The sequence below is a fragment of the Hypanus sabinus genome, chromosome 7, assembly GCF_030144855.1.
Source record: "Hypanus sabinus isolate sHypSab1 chromosome 7, sHypSab1.hap1, whole genome shotgun sequence".
Taxonomy (NCBI): domain Eukaryota; kingdom Metazoa; phylum Chordata; class Chondrichthyes; order Myliobatiformes; family Dasyatidae; genus Hypanus; species Hypanus sabinus.
In genome coordinates, this window is record NC_082712.1 from 101,162,029 (window position 1) to 101,178,262 (window position 16,234).

The 16,234-nt window shown below is 48.0% G+C and overlaps 1 protein-coding gene across 1 annotated transcript in view; it reads left to right on the forward strand.

Annotated features, from left to right (window-relative positions):
• Positions 1-16,234, forward strand: part of dnah2 (dynein, axonemal, heavy chain 2) — a 462,789-nt gene that overhangs the window by 135,431 nt on the left and 311,124 nt on the right. The window lies entirely within an intron of this gene.

Genomic DNA, 16,234 nt, shown 5'->3' on the forward strand with positions numbered 1-16,234 from the left:
GAGCATCACACTGTTGTTGGGATGGTATGGAGACAGGATCACTGTGTTGCTGGGATGGTATGGAGAGAGCATCACACTGTTGTTGGGATGGTATGGAGAGAGCATCACACCATTGTTGGGCCAGAACAGAGAGAGTGTCAGACTGTTGTTGGAAAGGTACGGAGACACGGTGACACTGTTGTTGGGTCTTTATGGAGGGAGGGTCACACTGCTTCTGGGACTGTACAGAGAGAGGATCACACCATTGTTGGGACAGTACGGAGAGAGTGTCACACTTTTGTTGGGAAGGTATGGAGAAAGGGTTACACTGTTGTTGGGAATGTACAGAGAGAGTGTCACACTGTTGTTGGGCCAGTACGGAGAGAGGGTCACATTGTTGTTGGGCCTGTATGGAGAGAGGGTCACACTGTTGTTGGGAAGGTAGGGAGAGAGCATCACACTGTTGTTGGGAAAGTATGGAGAGAGCATCACACTGTTGTTGGGATGGTATGGAGAGAGCATCACACCGTTGTTGGGCCAGAACAGAGAGAGTGTCACACTGTTGTTGGAAAGGTACGGAGACACAGTGACACTGTTGTTAGGAATTTATGGAGGGAGGGTCACATTGCTTTTGGGACTGTACGGTGAGAGGGTCACAACATTGTTGGGACCGTACGGAGAGAGCGTCACACTGTTGTTGGGAAGGTACGGAGAGAGGGTAACACTGTTGTTGGGACTGTATGGAGAGAGTGTCACACTGTTCTTGGGACTGTATGGAGACAGGTCACACTGCTTTTGTGACTACACGGAGAGAGGGTTACGCTGTTGTTGGGACAGTATACAGAGAGCATCACACTGTTATTGGGATGGTATGGAGACAGGATCACTCTGTTTGCTGGGATGGTATGGAGACAGGATCACACTGTTGTTGCCACAGTATGGAGAGAGCATCACACTGTTGTTGGGATGGTATGGAGGAGCATCACACCGTTGTTGGGCCAGAATAGAGAGAGTGTCACACTGTTGTTGGAAAGGTATGGAGACACGGTGACAGTGTTGTTGGGACTTTATGGAGGGAGGGTCACACTGCTTTTGGGATTGTACGGTGAGAGTGTCACACCATTGTTGGGACAGTATGGAGAGAGCGTCACACTATTGTTGGGAAGGTATGGAGAGAGGATGACACTTTTGTAGGGACAGTATGGAGAGAGCATCACACTGTTGTTCGGTTGGTATCTAGAGAGCGTCACACCGTTGTTGGGCCAGAACAGAGAGAGTGTCACACTGTTGTTGGGAAGGTACGGAGACACGGTTACACTGTTGTTGGGACTGTATGGAGAGAGAGTCACATTGTTGTTGGGATGGTATGTAGGGAGCATCACACTGTTGTTGGGAATGTACAGAGAGAGGGTCACACTGTTGTTGGGAAGGTAGGGAGAGAGGGTCACACTGTTGTTGGGCCAGTTCAGAGAGAGTGTGACTCTGTTGTTGGGCCAGCATGGAGAGTGGGTCACACTGTTGTTGGGAAGGTAGGGAGAGAGCATCACATTGTTGTTAGGATGGTATGGAGACAGGATCACTCTGTTGCTGGGATGGTATGGAGACAGGATCACACTGTTGTTGGGACAGTATGGAGAGAGCATCACACTGTTGTTGGGATGGTATGGTTGAGCATCACACCGTTGTTGGGCCAGAATAGAGAGAGTGTCACACTGTTGTTGGAAAGATACAGAGACACTGTGACACTGTTGTTGGGACTTTATGGAGGGGGGATCACACTGCTTTTGGGATTGTACAGTGAGAGTGTCACACCATTGTTGGGACAGTATGGAGAGAGCGTCACACTGTTGTTGGGAAGGTATGGAGAGAGGGTTACACTGTTGTTGGGAATGTACGGAGAGAGCGTCACACTGTTGTTGGGAAGGTTTGGAGAGAGGATCACACTGTTGTTGGGAATGTACAGCGAGAGGGTCACACTGTTGTTGGGAAGGTAGGGAGAGAGGGTCACACTGTTGTTGGGCCAGTATGGAGAGTGGGTCACACTGTTGTTGGGAAGGTAGGGAGAGAGCATCACACTGTTGTTGGGATGGTATGGAGACAACAGTGTTGTAGGGTCACACTGTTGTTGGGCCAGTACAGAGAGAGTGTCACACTGTTGTTTGGAAGGGACAGAGAGAGGTTCATACTGTTGTTGGGCCAGTATGAAGAGAGGGTCGCACTGTTGTTGGTAAGGTAGGGAGAGAGCGTCATACTGTTGTTGGGAAGGTATGGAGAGAGGGTAACACTGTTGTTGGGACTGTATGGAGAGAGTGTCACACTGTTCTTGGGACTGTATGGAGACAGGTCACACTGCTTTTGTGACTACACGGAGAGAGGGTTACGCTGTTGTTGGGACAGTATGGAGAGAGCGTCACACTGTTGTTGGGAAGGTATGGAGAGAGGGTTACACTGTTGTTGGGAATGTACGGAGAGAGCGTCACACTGTTGTTGGGAAGGTTTGGAGAGAGGATCACACTGTTGTTGGGAATGTACAGCGAGAGGGTCACACTGTTGTTGGGAAGGTAGGGAGAGAGGGTCACACTGTTGTTGGGCCAGTATGGAGAGAGGATCACACTGTTGTTGGGAATGTACGGAGAGAGCGTCACACTGTTGTTGGGAAGGTAGGGAGAGAGGATCACACTGTTGTTGGGATGGTATGGAGACAGGATCACTGTGTTGCTGGGATGGTATGGAGAGAGCATCACACTGTTGTTGGGATGGTATGGAGACAGGATCACTGTGTTGCTGGGATGGTATGGAGAGAGCATCACACTGTTGTTGGGATGGTATGGAGAGAGCATCACACCATTGTTGGGCCAGAACAGAGAGAGTGTCAGACTGTTGTTGGAAAGGTACGGAGACACGGTGACACTGTTGTTGGGTCTTTATGGAGGGAGGGTCACACTGCTTCTGGGACTGTACAGAGAGAGGATCACACCATTGTTGGGACAGTACGGAGAGAGTGTCACACTTTTGTTGGGAAGGTATGGAGAAAGGGTTACACTGTTGTTGGGAATGTACAGAGAGAGTGTCACACTGTTGTTGGGCCAGTACGGAGAGAGGGTCACATTGTTGTTGGGCCAGTATGGAGAGAGGATCACACTGTTGTTGGGAATGTACGGAGAGAGCGTCACACTGTTGTTGGGAAGGTAGGGAGAGAGGATCACACTGTTGTTGGGAATGTACAGAGAGAGGGTCACACTGTTGTTGGGAAGGAAGGGAGAGTGGGTCATACTGTTGTTGGGCCTGTATGGAGAGAGGGTCACACTGTTGTTGGGAAGGTAGGGAGAGAGCATCACACTGTTGTTGGGAAAGTATGGAGAGAGCATCACACTGTTGTTGGGATGGTATGGAGAGAGCATCACACCGTTGTTGGGCCAGAACAGAGAGAGTGTCACACTGTTGTTGGAAAGGTACGGAGACACAGTGACACTGTTGTTAGGAATTTATGGAGGGAGGGTCACATTGCTTTTGGGACTGTACGGTGAGAGGGTCACAACATTGTTGGGACCGTACGGAGAGAGCGTCACACTGTTGTTGGGAAGGTACGGAGAGAGGGTAACACTGTTGTTGGGACTGTATGGAGAGAGTGTCACACTGTTCTTGGGACTGTATGGAGACAGGTCACACTGCTTTTGTGACTACACGGAGAGAGGGTTACGCTGTTGTTGGGACAGTATACAGAGAGCATCACACTGTTATTGGGATGGTATGGAGACAGGATCACACTGTTGTTGCCACAGTATGGAGAGAGCATCACACTGTTGTTGGGATGGTATGGAGGAGCATCACACCGTTGTTGGGCCAGAATAGAGAGAGTGTCACACTGTTGTTGGAAAGGTATGGAGACACGGTGACAGTGTTGTTGGGACTTTATGGAGGGAGGGTTACACTGCTTTTGGGATTGTACGGTGAGAGTGTCACACCATTGTTGGGACAGTATGGAGAGAGCGTCACACTATTGTTGGGAAGGTATGGAGAGAGGATGACACTTTTGTAGGGACAGTATGGAGAGAGCATCACACTGTTGTTCGGTTGGTATCTAGAGAGCGTCACACCGTTGTTGGGCCAGAACAGAGAGAGTGTCACACTGTTGTTGGGAAGGTACGGAGACACGGTTACACTGTTGTTGGGACTGTATGGAGAGAGAGTCACATTGTTGTTGGGATGGTATGTAGGGAGCATCACACTGTTGTTGGGAATGTACAGAGAGAGGGTCACACTGTTGTTGGGAAGGTAGGGAGAGAGGGTCACACTGTTGTTGGGCCTGTTCAGAGAGAGTGTGACTCTGTTGTTGGGCCAGCATGGAGAGTGGGTCACACTGTTGTTGGGAAGGTAGGGAGAGAGCATCACACTGTTGTTAGGATGGTATGGAGACAGGATCACTCTGTTGCTGGGATGGTATGGAGACAGGATCACACTGTTGTTGGGACAGTATGGAGAGAGCATCACACTGTTATTGGGATGGTATGGTTGAGCATCACACCGTTGTTGGGCCAGAATAGAGAGAGTGTCACACTGTTGTTGGAAAGATACAGAGACACTGTGACACTGTTGTTGGGACTTTATGGAGGGGGGATCACACTGCTTTTGGGATTGTACAGTGAGAGTGTCACACCATTGTTGGGACAGTATGGAGAGAGCGTCACACTGTTGTTGGGAAGGTATGGAGAGAGGGTTACACTGTTGTTGGGAATGTACGGAGAGAGCGTCACACTGTTGTTGGGAAGGTTTGGAGAGAGGATCACACTGTTGTTGGGAATGTACAGCGAGAGGGTCACACTGTTGTTGGGAAGGTAGGGAGAGAGGGTCACACTGTTGTTGGGCCAGTATGGAGAGTGGGTCACACTGTTGTTGGGAAGGTAGGGAGAGAGCATCACACTGTTGTTGGGATGGTATGGAGACAACAGTGTTGTAGGGTCACACTGTTGTTGGGCCAGTACAGAGAGAGTGTCACACTGTTGTTTGGAAGGGACAGAGAGAGGTTCATACTGTTGTTGGGCCAGTATGAAGAGAGGGTCGCACTGTTGTTGGTAAGGTAGGGAGAGAGCGTCATACTGTTGTTGGGAAGGTATGGAGAGAGGTTTGCACTGTTGTTGGGAATGTACAGAGAGAGGGTCACACTGTTGTTGGGAAGGTAGTGAGAGAGGGTCACACTGTTGTTGGTCCAGTACAGAGAGAGTGTCGCACTGTTGTTTTGCCAGTATGGAGAGAGGGTCACACTGTTGTTGGGCCAGTATGGAGAGAGGGTCACACTGTTGTTGGGACAGTATGGTGAGTGGGTCACACTGTTGTTGGGACTGTATGGTGAGAGGGTCACACTGTCCTTGGGTCTGTATGGAGAGAGGGTCACACTGTCTTTGGGATGGTACGGGGAGAGGGTCACACTTTAGTAGGGCCAGTACGGAGAGAGTGTCGCACTGTTGTTTTGCCAGTATGGAGAGAGGGTCACACTGTTGTTGGGCCAGTATGGAGAGAGTGTCGCACTGTTGTTTTGCCAGTATGGAGAGAGGGTCACACTGTTGTTGGGCCAGTATGGAGAGAGGGTCACACTGTTGTTGGGCCAGTACGGAGAGAGGGTCACACTGTTGTTGGGCCAGTACGGAGAGAGGGTCACACTGTTGTTGGGCCAGTATGGAGAGAGGATCACGCTGTTGTTGGGCCAGTACGGAGAGAGCATCACACTGTTGTTGGGACAGTACGGAGAGAGGGTCACACTGTTCTTGGGACTGTATGGAAGGAGGGTCACACTGCTTTTGGGACTGTACCGAGAGAGGATCACACTATTGTTGGGCTAGTACGGAGAGATTGTCACGCTGTTGTTGGGAATGTACAGAGAGAGGGTAACACTGTTGTTGGGACTGTATGGAGAGAGGATTACACAGTTGTTGGGATGGTACGGAGAGAGGGTCACACTTTTGTAGGGACAGTATGGAGAAAGCATCACACTGTTGTTCGGATGGTATCTAGAGAGCGTCACACCATTGTTGGGCCAGAACAGAGAGAGTGTCACACTGTTGTTGGGATTGTATGGAGAGAGAGAGTCACACTGTTCTTGGGACTGTACGGAGGGAGGTTCACCCTGCTTTTGGGACTGTACGGTGAGAGGTTCACACCATTGTTGGGACAGTACGGAGAGAGCGTCACACTGTTGTTGGGAAGATAGTGAGAGAGGGTCACACTGTTGTTGGGCCAGTACAGAGAGAGTGTTACACTGTTGTTGGGCCATTACGGAGAGAGGGTCACACTGTTGTTGGGCCAGTATGGAGAGAGGGTCAGACTGTTGTTGGGAAGGTAGGGAGAGAGGGTCACACTGTTGTTGGGCCAGTATGGAGAGAGGGTCACACTGTTGTTGGGATGGTATGTAGGGAGCATCACACTGTTGTTCAGATGGTATGGAGACAGGATCACACCGTTGTTGGGCCAGTATGGAGAGAGGGTCACACTGTTGTTGGGCCAGTACGGAGAGGGGGTCACACTGTTGATGGGCCAGTATGGAGAGAGGATCACACTGTTGTTGGGAATGTTCGGAGAGAGCGTCACACTGTTGTTGGGAAGGTATGGAGAGAGGATCACACTGTTGTTGGGAAGGTAGGGAGTGAGGGTCACACTGTTGTTGGGCCAGTACAGAGAGCTTGTGACACTGTTGTTGGGTCGGTATGGAGAGAGGGTCACACTGTTGTTGGGCCAGTAACAACAGAGTGTCACTCTGTTGTTGGGAAGGTACAGAGAGAGGGTAACACTGTTGTTGTGACTGTATGGAGAGAGGATTACACTGTTGTTGGGATGGTATGGAGAGAGGGTCACACTTTTGTAGGGACAGTATGGAGAGAGTATTACAATGTTGTTGGGACGGTGTGCAGAGAGCATCACACTGTTGTTGGGACAGTACAGAGAGAGGGTCACACTGTTGTTGGGTAGGTACAGAGAGAGTGTAACACTGTTGTTGGGACTGTATGGAGACAGGTCACACTGCTTTTGGGACTACACGGAGAGAGGGTTACGCTGTTGTTGAGACAGTATGGAAAGAGCATCACGCTGTTGTTGGGATGGTATGTAGGGAGCATCACACTGTTGTTCAGATGGTATGGAGACAGGATCACACCGTTGTTGGGACAGTATGGTGAGAGGGTCACACTGTTGTTGGGACTGTACGGAGAGAAGGTCACACTGCTTTTGGGACTGTATAGAGAGAGGGTCACACCATTGTTGGAACTGTACAGAGAGAGGGTGACATGGTTGTTGGGACAGCATGGAGCGAGGATTACACTGTTGTTAGGATAGTATGGAGTGGTGGTCACTCTGTTTGGACAGTACAGAGAGAGAATCACAGTGTTAGGACAGTAGGGAGAGAGGGTCACAATGTTGTTGGGAAAGTACGAAGAGAGTGTCAGACTCTTGGGACAGCATGGTGAGAGGGTCACAGTGTTGTTGGGACAGTATGGAGAAAGGATCACTGTTGTTGGGACAGGTCGGAGAGAGGATCACACTGTTGTTGGGACAGGTCGGAGAGAGGATCACACTGTTGTTGGGACAGGTCGGAGAGCGGGTTACACTGTTGTTGGGACAGGTCAGAGAGAGGATTACACTGATGGGAAAGTAATGAGAGTGGGTTACAGTGTTCTTGGGACAGTATGGAGAGCGGATCACACTGTTGTTGGGAAGGTATGGAGAGAGGGTCACACTGTTGTTGGGATGATACGGAGAGAGGGTCACACTTTTGTAGGGACAGTACGGAGAGAGGATCACACCGTTGTTCGGACAGTACGGAAGAGAGCGTCACACTGTTGTTGGGCCAGTACGGAGAGAGCGTCACACTGTTGTTGGGCCAGTACGGAGAGAGCATCACACTGTTGTTGGGACAGTACGGAGAGAGGATCACACCGTTGTTCGGACAGTACGGAAGAGAGCGTCACACTGTTGTTGGGAAGGTACGGAGAGAGGGTCACACTGTTGTTGGGCCAGTACAGAGAGAGTGTCGCACTGTTGTTTTGCCAGTATGGAGAGAGGGTCACACTGTTGTTGGGCCAGTATGGAGAGAGGGTCACACTGTTGTTGGGACAGTATGGTGAGTGGGTCACACTGTTGTTGGGACTGTATGGAGAGAGGGTCACACTGTCTTTGGGATGGTACGGGGAGAGGGTCACACTTTAGTAGGGCCAGTACGGAGAGAGTGTCGCACTGTTGTTTTGCCAGTATGGAGAGAGGGTCACACTGTTGTTGGGCCAGTATGGAGAGAGGGTCACACCGTTGTTGGGCCAGTACGGAGAGAGGGTCACACTGTTGTTGGGCCAGTATGGAGAGAGGGTCACACTGTTGTTGGGCCAGTATGGAGAGAGGATCACGCTGTTGTTGGGCCAGTACGGAGAGAGCATCACACTGTTGTTGGGACAGTACGGAGAGAGGGTCACACTGTTCTTGGGACTGTATGGAAGGAGGGTCACACTGCTTTTGGGACTGTACCGAGAGAGGATCACACTATTGTTGGGCTAGTACGGAGAGATTGTCACACTGTTGTTGGGAATGTACAGAGAGAGGGTAACACTGTTGTTGGGACTGTATGGAGAGAGGATTACACAGTTGTTGGGATGGTACGGAGAGAGGGTCACACTTTTGTAGGGACAGTATGGAGAAAGCATCACACTGTTGTTCGGATGGTATCTAGAGAGCGTCACACCATTGTTGGGCCAGAACAGAGAGAGTGTCACACTGTTGTTGGGAAGGTACGGAGACACGGTCACACTGTTGTTGGGATTGTATGGAGAGAGAGAGTCACACTGTTCTTGGGACTGTACGGAGGGAGGTTCACCCTGCTTTTGGGACTGTACGGTGAGAGGTTCACACCATTGTTGGGACAGTACGGAGAGAGCGTCACACTGTTGTTGGGAAGATAGTGAGAGAGGGTCACACTGTTGTTGGGCCAGTACAGAGAGAGTGTTACACTGTTGTTGGGCCATTACGGAGAGAGGGTCACACTATTGTTGGGCCAGTATGGAGAGAGGGTCAGACTGTTGTTGGGAAGGTAGGGAGAGAGGGTCACACTGTTGTTGGGCCAGTATGGAGAGAGGGTCACACTGTTGTTGGGATGGTATGTAGGGAGCATCACACTGTTGTTCAGATGGTATGGAGACAGGATCACACCGTTGTTGGGCCAGTATGGAGAGAGGGTCACACTTTTGTTGGGCCAGTACGGAGAGGGGGTCACACTGTTGATGGGCCAGTATGGAGAGAGGATCACACTGTTGTTGGGAATGTTCGGAGAGAGCGTCACACTGTTGTTGGGAAGGTATGGAGAGAGGATCACACTGTTGTTGGGAAGGTAGGGAGTGAGGGTCACACTGTTGTTGGGCCAGTACAGAGAGCTTGTGACACTGTTGTTGGGTCGGTATGGAGAGAGGGTCACACTGTTGTTGGGCCAGTAACAACAGAGTGTCACTCTGTTGTTGGGAAGGTACAGAGAGAGGGTAACACTGTTGTTGTGACTGTATGGAGAGAGGATTACACTGTTGTTGGGATGGTATGGAGAGAGGGTCACACTTTTGTAGGGACAGTATGGAGAGAGTATTACAATGTTGTTGGGACGGTGTGCAGAGAGCATCACACTGTTGTTGGGACAGTACAGAGAGAGGGTCACACTGTTGTTGGGTAGGTACAGAGAGAGTGTAACACTGTTGTTGGGACTGTATGGAGACAGGTCACACTGCTTTTGGGACTACACGGAGAGAGGGTTACGCTGTTGTTGAGACAGTATGGAGAGAGCATCACGCTGTTGTTGGGATGGTATGTAGGGAGCATCACACTGTTGTTCAGATGGTATGGAGACAGGATCACACCGTTGTTGGGACAGTATGGTGAGAGGGTCACACTGTTGTTGGGACTGTACGGAGAGAAGGTCACACTGCTTTTGGGACTGTATAGAGAGAGGGTCACACCATTGTTGGAACTGTACAGAGAGAGGGTGACATGGTTGTTGGGACAGCATGGAGCGAGGATTACACTGTTGTTAGGATAGTATGGAGTGGTGGTCACTCTGTTTGGACAGTACAGAGAGAGAATCACAGTGTTAGGACAGTAGGGAGAGAGGGTCACAATGTTGTTGGGAAAGTACGAAGAGAGTGTCAGACTCTTGGGACAGCATGGTGAGAGGGTCACAGTGTTGTTGGGACAGTATGGAGAAAGGATCACTGTTGTTGGGACAGGTCGGAGAGAGGATCACACTGTTGTTGGGACAGGTCGGAGAGAGGATCACACTGTTGTTGGGACAGGTCGGAGAGCGGGTTACACTGTTGTTGGGACAGGTCAGAGAGAGGATTACACTGATGGGAAAGTAATGAGAGTGGGTTACAGTGTTCTTGGGACAGTATGGAGAGCGGATCACACTGTTGTTGGGAAGGTATGGAGAGAGGGTCACAGTGTTGTTGGGACAGTACGGAGATAGTGTCACACTGTTGGGACTGTACGGAGAGAAGGTCACACTGTATTTGGGACGGTATGGAGAGAGTCACGCTGTCTTTGGGACTGTATGGAGAAAGGATCACACTGTTGGGAAAGTGTGGAGAGAGCATCACTGTGTTGGCACGGTCTGGAGAGAGGGTCACACTGTTGTTGAGACAGTATGGGGAGAGGATCACGCTGTTGGGATAGTACGTGGAGAGGGTCACACTGTTGGGTCGGTATGGAGAGAGGGTCACACTGTTTTTGGGACAGTACAGGGGGAGGGTCACGCTGTTGGGACAGTACGGAGAGATGGTCATACTGTTGGACGAGTACAGAGTGAGAGTCATTCCATTTGGGTAGTACAGAGGACGGATCAACATGTTCAGGCAGTACAGAGGGTTGGTTATACTGTTGGTTTGAGTCTACAGAGTTCCTTGCTTTTTCCTAGATGTCAAAAAAATGCTTTTCTCAGAGAGTATTTCAATGATTGTAAAGTCCTTTGCGACATCTAGTGGTGATGATTGGTGCTACAAAAATGCAATACGGTGCTGTACTGTACTTTTTCCATGGGAGTATTTGTACTTGAGGAGGTCACTTTGTGAACGGACACTGCACTTTCATGTTGAGGCATTTAGTCAAAATCCTGCACTGGTGCCAGCAGACACAGTATATGTCTGGAGCTGCAGTGTTCTCTTGCATTGAGCAGGACTACTATTGCAATGACAGGTAATTACTATGGCACAGTCAAGTTCATAAATAATTACAGAGGCAATTAGATCACTAATTCAGGACACTTCATAAGGCACACCTGTACACCTGCTCATTAATACAAATATCTAATGGTTCAGGTGGCGAATTCAATGCGTAAAAGCATGCAGACATAGTCAAAAGGTTCAGTTGTTCTTCAGTTCAAATATCCGAATTGGGAAGAAATGTGATCTATGTCACTTTGACTTAGCGATGATAGTTGGTGCCAGTTGGGGTGGTTTGAAAATCTCAGATCGTGCTGATCTCGAGGGTCTTTCATGTGCAACAGTGTCTGGAGTTTACAGAAAATGGTACGAAAAACAAAATGCATCCAATGAGTTCTGTGGTTGAGCACATTTTGTTAATGAGAGAGTTTCGAGAAGATTGACCAGACTGGTTCAAGCTAACAGGAAGGGCTGCAGTAGCTGAAGAGCAAAACATACAGTCAGTGGCCACTTTTTATTAAGTGCAAAGAATACCTAATAAATTGGCCACTGATTGTATAAGCACAAGAGGGCTGAGAGTTTTTATAGTGATACAAAGCCCTGGTGAATACTGACTGTTCTGGACCACAAGTTTTAATGATTAACCATATAACCATATAACAATCACAGCACGGAAACAGGCCATCTTGGCCCTCCTAGTCCGTGCCAAACCCTTAATCTCACCTAGTCCCACCTACCCGCACTCAGCCCATAACCCTCCACTCCTTTCCTGTCCATATACCTATCCAATTTTACCTTAAATGACACAACTGAACTGGCCTCTACTACTTCTACAGGAAGCTCATTCCACACAGCTATCACTCTTTGAGTAAAGAAATACCCCCTCGTGTTTCCCTTAAACTTCTGCCCCCTAACTCTCAAATCATGTCCTCTAGTTTGAATCTCCCCTACTCTCAATGGAAACAGCCTGTTCACGTCAACTCTATCTATCCCTCTCAAAATTTTAAATACCTCGATCAAATCCCCCCTCTACGCTCCAATGAATAGAGACCTAACTTGTTCAACCTTTCTCTGTAACTTAATTGCTGAAACCCAGGTAACATCCTAGTAAATCGTCTCTGCACTCTCTCTAATTTATTGATATCTTTCCTATAATTCGGTGACCAGAACTGCACACAATATTCCAAATTTGGCCTTACCAATGCCTTGTACAACTTTAGCATTACATCCCAACTTCTGTACTCAATGCTTTGATTTATAAAGGCCAGGGTTCCAAAAGCCCTCTTCACCACCCTTTCACTTTCTGGGAACTATGCACAGTTATTCCTAGATCTCTCTGTTCCTCTGCATTCCTCAATGCCCTACCATTTACTCTGTATGTTCTATTTGGATTATTCCTGCCAAAATGTAGAAACTCACACTTCTCAGCATTAAACTCCATCTGCCAACGTTCAGCCCATTCTTCTAACCGGCATAAATCTCCCTGCAAGCTTTGAAAATCCACCTCATTATCCACAACACCTCCTACCTTAGTATCATCGGCATACTTACTAATCCAATTTACCACCCCATCATCCAGATCATTTATGTATATTACAAACAACATTGAGCCCAAAACAGATCCCTGAGGCACCCCGCTAGTCACCGGCCTCCATCCCGATAAACAATTATCCACCACTACTCTCTGGCATCTCCCATCTAGCCACTGTTGAATCCATTTTATTACTCCAGCATTAATACCTAACGACTGAACCTTCTTAACTAACCTTCCATGTGGAACTTCGTCAAAGGCCTTGCTGAAGTCCATATAGACTACATCCACTGCCTTACCCTCATCAACATTCCTCGTAACTTCTTCAAAAAATTCAATAAGGTTTGTCAAACATGACCTTCCACGCACAAATCCATGCTGGCTACTTCTAATCAGATCCTATCTATCCAGATAATTATAAATACTATCTCTAAGAATACTTTCCATTAATTTACCCACCACTGATGTCAAACTGATAGGTCTATAATTGCTAGGCTTCCTTCTAGAACCCTTTTTAAACAATGGAACCACATGAGCAATACGCCAATCCTCCAGCACAATCCCCGTTTCTAATGACATATTAAAGATCTCCGTCAGAGCTCCTGCTATTTCTACACAAACTTCCCTCAAGGTCCTGGGGAATATCCTGTCAGGACCCGGAGATTTATCCACTTTTAAATTTCTTAAAAGCGCCAGTACCTCCACCTCTTTAATTGTCATAGGTTCCATAACTTCCTTACTTGTTTCCCACACCTTAGACAATTCAATATCCTTCTCCTTAGTGAATACTGAAGAGAAGAAATCATTCAAAATCTCTCCCATCTCCTTCGGTTCCACACATAGCTGACCACTCTGATTCTCTAAGGGGCCAATTTTATCCCTCACTATCCTCTTGCTTTTAATATAACTGTAGAAACCTTTCGGATTTACTTTCACCTTATTTGCCAAACCAACCTCGTATCTTCTTTTAGCTTTTCTAATCTCTTTCTTAAGATTCCTTTTACATTCTTTATATTCCTCGAGCAATTCCTTTACTCCATGCTGCCTATATCTATTGTAGACATCCCTCTTTTTCTGAACCAAATTTCTAATATCCCTTGAAAACCATGGTGCTCTCAAACCTTTAACCTTTCCTTTCACCCTTTCACCCTAACAGGAAGATTAGGTTTGTTTGTCACATGTACATTGAAACTTTGAAACAAACAATAAAATGTATTGTTTGTGTTAACGACCAACGCAGTTCGAGGATGGACTGGGTGCAGCCCGTGAGCCACTATACTTCTGTTGCCAGCATAGCATACCCACAACTTAGTAACCCTAACTCGTATATCTTTGGGATGTGGGAGGTGTCAAAGTATCTAGAGGAAACCCATACGGTCATGGGGAGAATGTAAAAATTCCTTAGAGACAGAAGCGAGAATTGAACCGTTATTGATTGTTGGGGCTTTAAAGTGTTAGGCTAACTGCTACACTACCATGTCCCCCTAGAAAGCAGATATTGTAGCAGAGATTATACCATGATGATACATGGACTCCAGGCTATGGAGTGAAGATACAAACTGTACATATTTTCTGTAATTTAGGTTGATATAATTTGATTTCAAGATACCCAGGGACATGACAGGAGACATTGTTTCTGCTAATGAGGGAGTCTGGGACCTGGAAGCAGTCTTCCAAATTTCAGATGGCAATCTCTCCTATAAAAGGAGACAGAAACTGCAGCTGTCTTCTATATGTGGCATGGTAGCATTGCAGTTGGCATTAGGCTTTTTCAGCACTAGTGAGCTGGGTTTGGTTCCTGTTAACGTCTCTAAGGAGTTAGTACGTTCTCTCTGTGACCATGTGGGTTTCCTCCAGGTGCTCCAGTTTCCTCCCACTGTCCAAAGACTTGTGGATTAGGGTAAGTGAGTTGGGGGCATGCTATGTTAGCACCCAGAGATGGCAACACTTGTGGGCTGCCCCCAGCACATCCTCAGGTTGTGCTGGTCATTGGTGCATTTCACTCTATGTTTGATGGACATGACAAATAGAGCTAATCTTGAAGATCTTTATACTGCAAATCTGGGATCTGGGATCTGGGGCAGTGACTTTGTTGTGAAGACCCATCTGGTTGTCTAATGCTTTTTGGGGAAGGCAGGTTTGTCATCTGACCTATCTGTGACACTGTACTCACAGAAGAATGGATAATTTGTCAGTGTCTCATAGAGTAGCCTAGTGAGCTTTGTTGTCTCTGGGCACTGGGGATTAAAGATATTTTTTGTGTAATATCTCATTGAACAGTGGGGTAAATTTTAAATGATAAATTATTTGATTTAAATTATAGTGTTGATCTGGTCATAACCTCTTTATTTTCAAAGAATTCAACTTGAAGCAGTAAATCAGTGGGTGTGGCTGTTCCAGGTGTCAGCCATTTTCACCGTTGGCAAACAGAATCAGAATCAGGATAAAATCACTGACATATGTCATGAACTGTGTTGTTTTATGGCCGCAGTACAGTGCAAGACATAAAAATATATTATAAATTACAATAAGAAATCATCATCATCATCATGGCTTGGCTTCGCGAACGAAGATTTAGGAAGGGGGCTGCCCACGTCTGCTGCAGGCTCGCTGGTGGCTGACAAGGCCAACACGGGACAGGCAGACCCGGCCACAGAGAGGATTATTGAAGATGTGGGCATGTCCTTCGGCCTGTGCAGTTCTTTTTTCGATGGAGTGCAGTGTGCGCGGTACTGGCCCCACCCTTTACACCCGGGGTTCATCTGCCATAGCCTAGCAAGCTGGGATGGTGACAGCGAGTTCCTCAGGTCGTAAGTGTTTTGTCGGAGTATCCTTCTCCTAGGTGGTATGCCTGAGAGGCTGTCAAGCCCCACCTGCCCGGGTTTGGAGTCAGAGTTGTCCTTCTCTTAGGCTGGCTGCCAACCAAGGCTAACGAGCCCAGCCTACCCATCCAGTTCTGTCGGACATATGGTCGCGACATGATGTAGCAAGCTTGGTGGATACGTGGGGCACCGATGAAAAGGTGTTGCAGTAGTGTAGAAGAAGCCATTTGCAGTGGCCTCCTGCCAAGCAAGCCAGACAGTGACCACATGGAGATCACTACACTGGGAAAGGAGAGGCGATGTATTGCACATGCACTTTCCCTGGGTGAGCGTGACGTCAGGCCCAGACCTCACCCACCCCCCCACGGTAAGAAATATACTGTGTGTACAGTATATGAAAATAAATTAAATAAGTTGTGCAAAAAGAGAGCAAAAATAGTGAGGTAGTGCCCATGGGTTGGTTCAGTGTCCAATCAGAAATCTGATCATGGAGTGGAAGAAGCTATTCCTAATGAGTGTGTGTCTTCAGACTCCTGTACCTTCTGTCTGATGGTAGGAATGAGAAGAGAGCGTACTGGGTGATGGGGGTCCTTAATAGTGGATGGTGCCTTTATGAGGCATTGCCTTTTGAAGATGTCCTTGACGGTGAGGAGGCTGGTGCTCATGGTGGAGCTATCTGAGTTTACGATCCTTTGCAATTTTACCTAATCCTGTGCATTGGTCCCTCCACACCA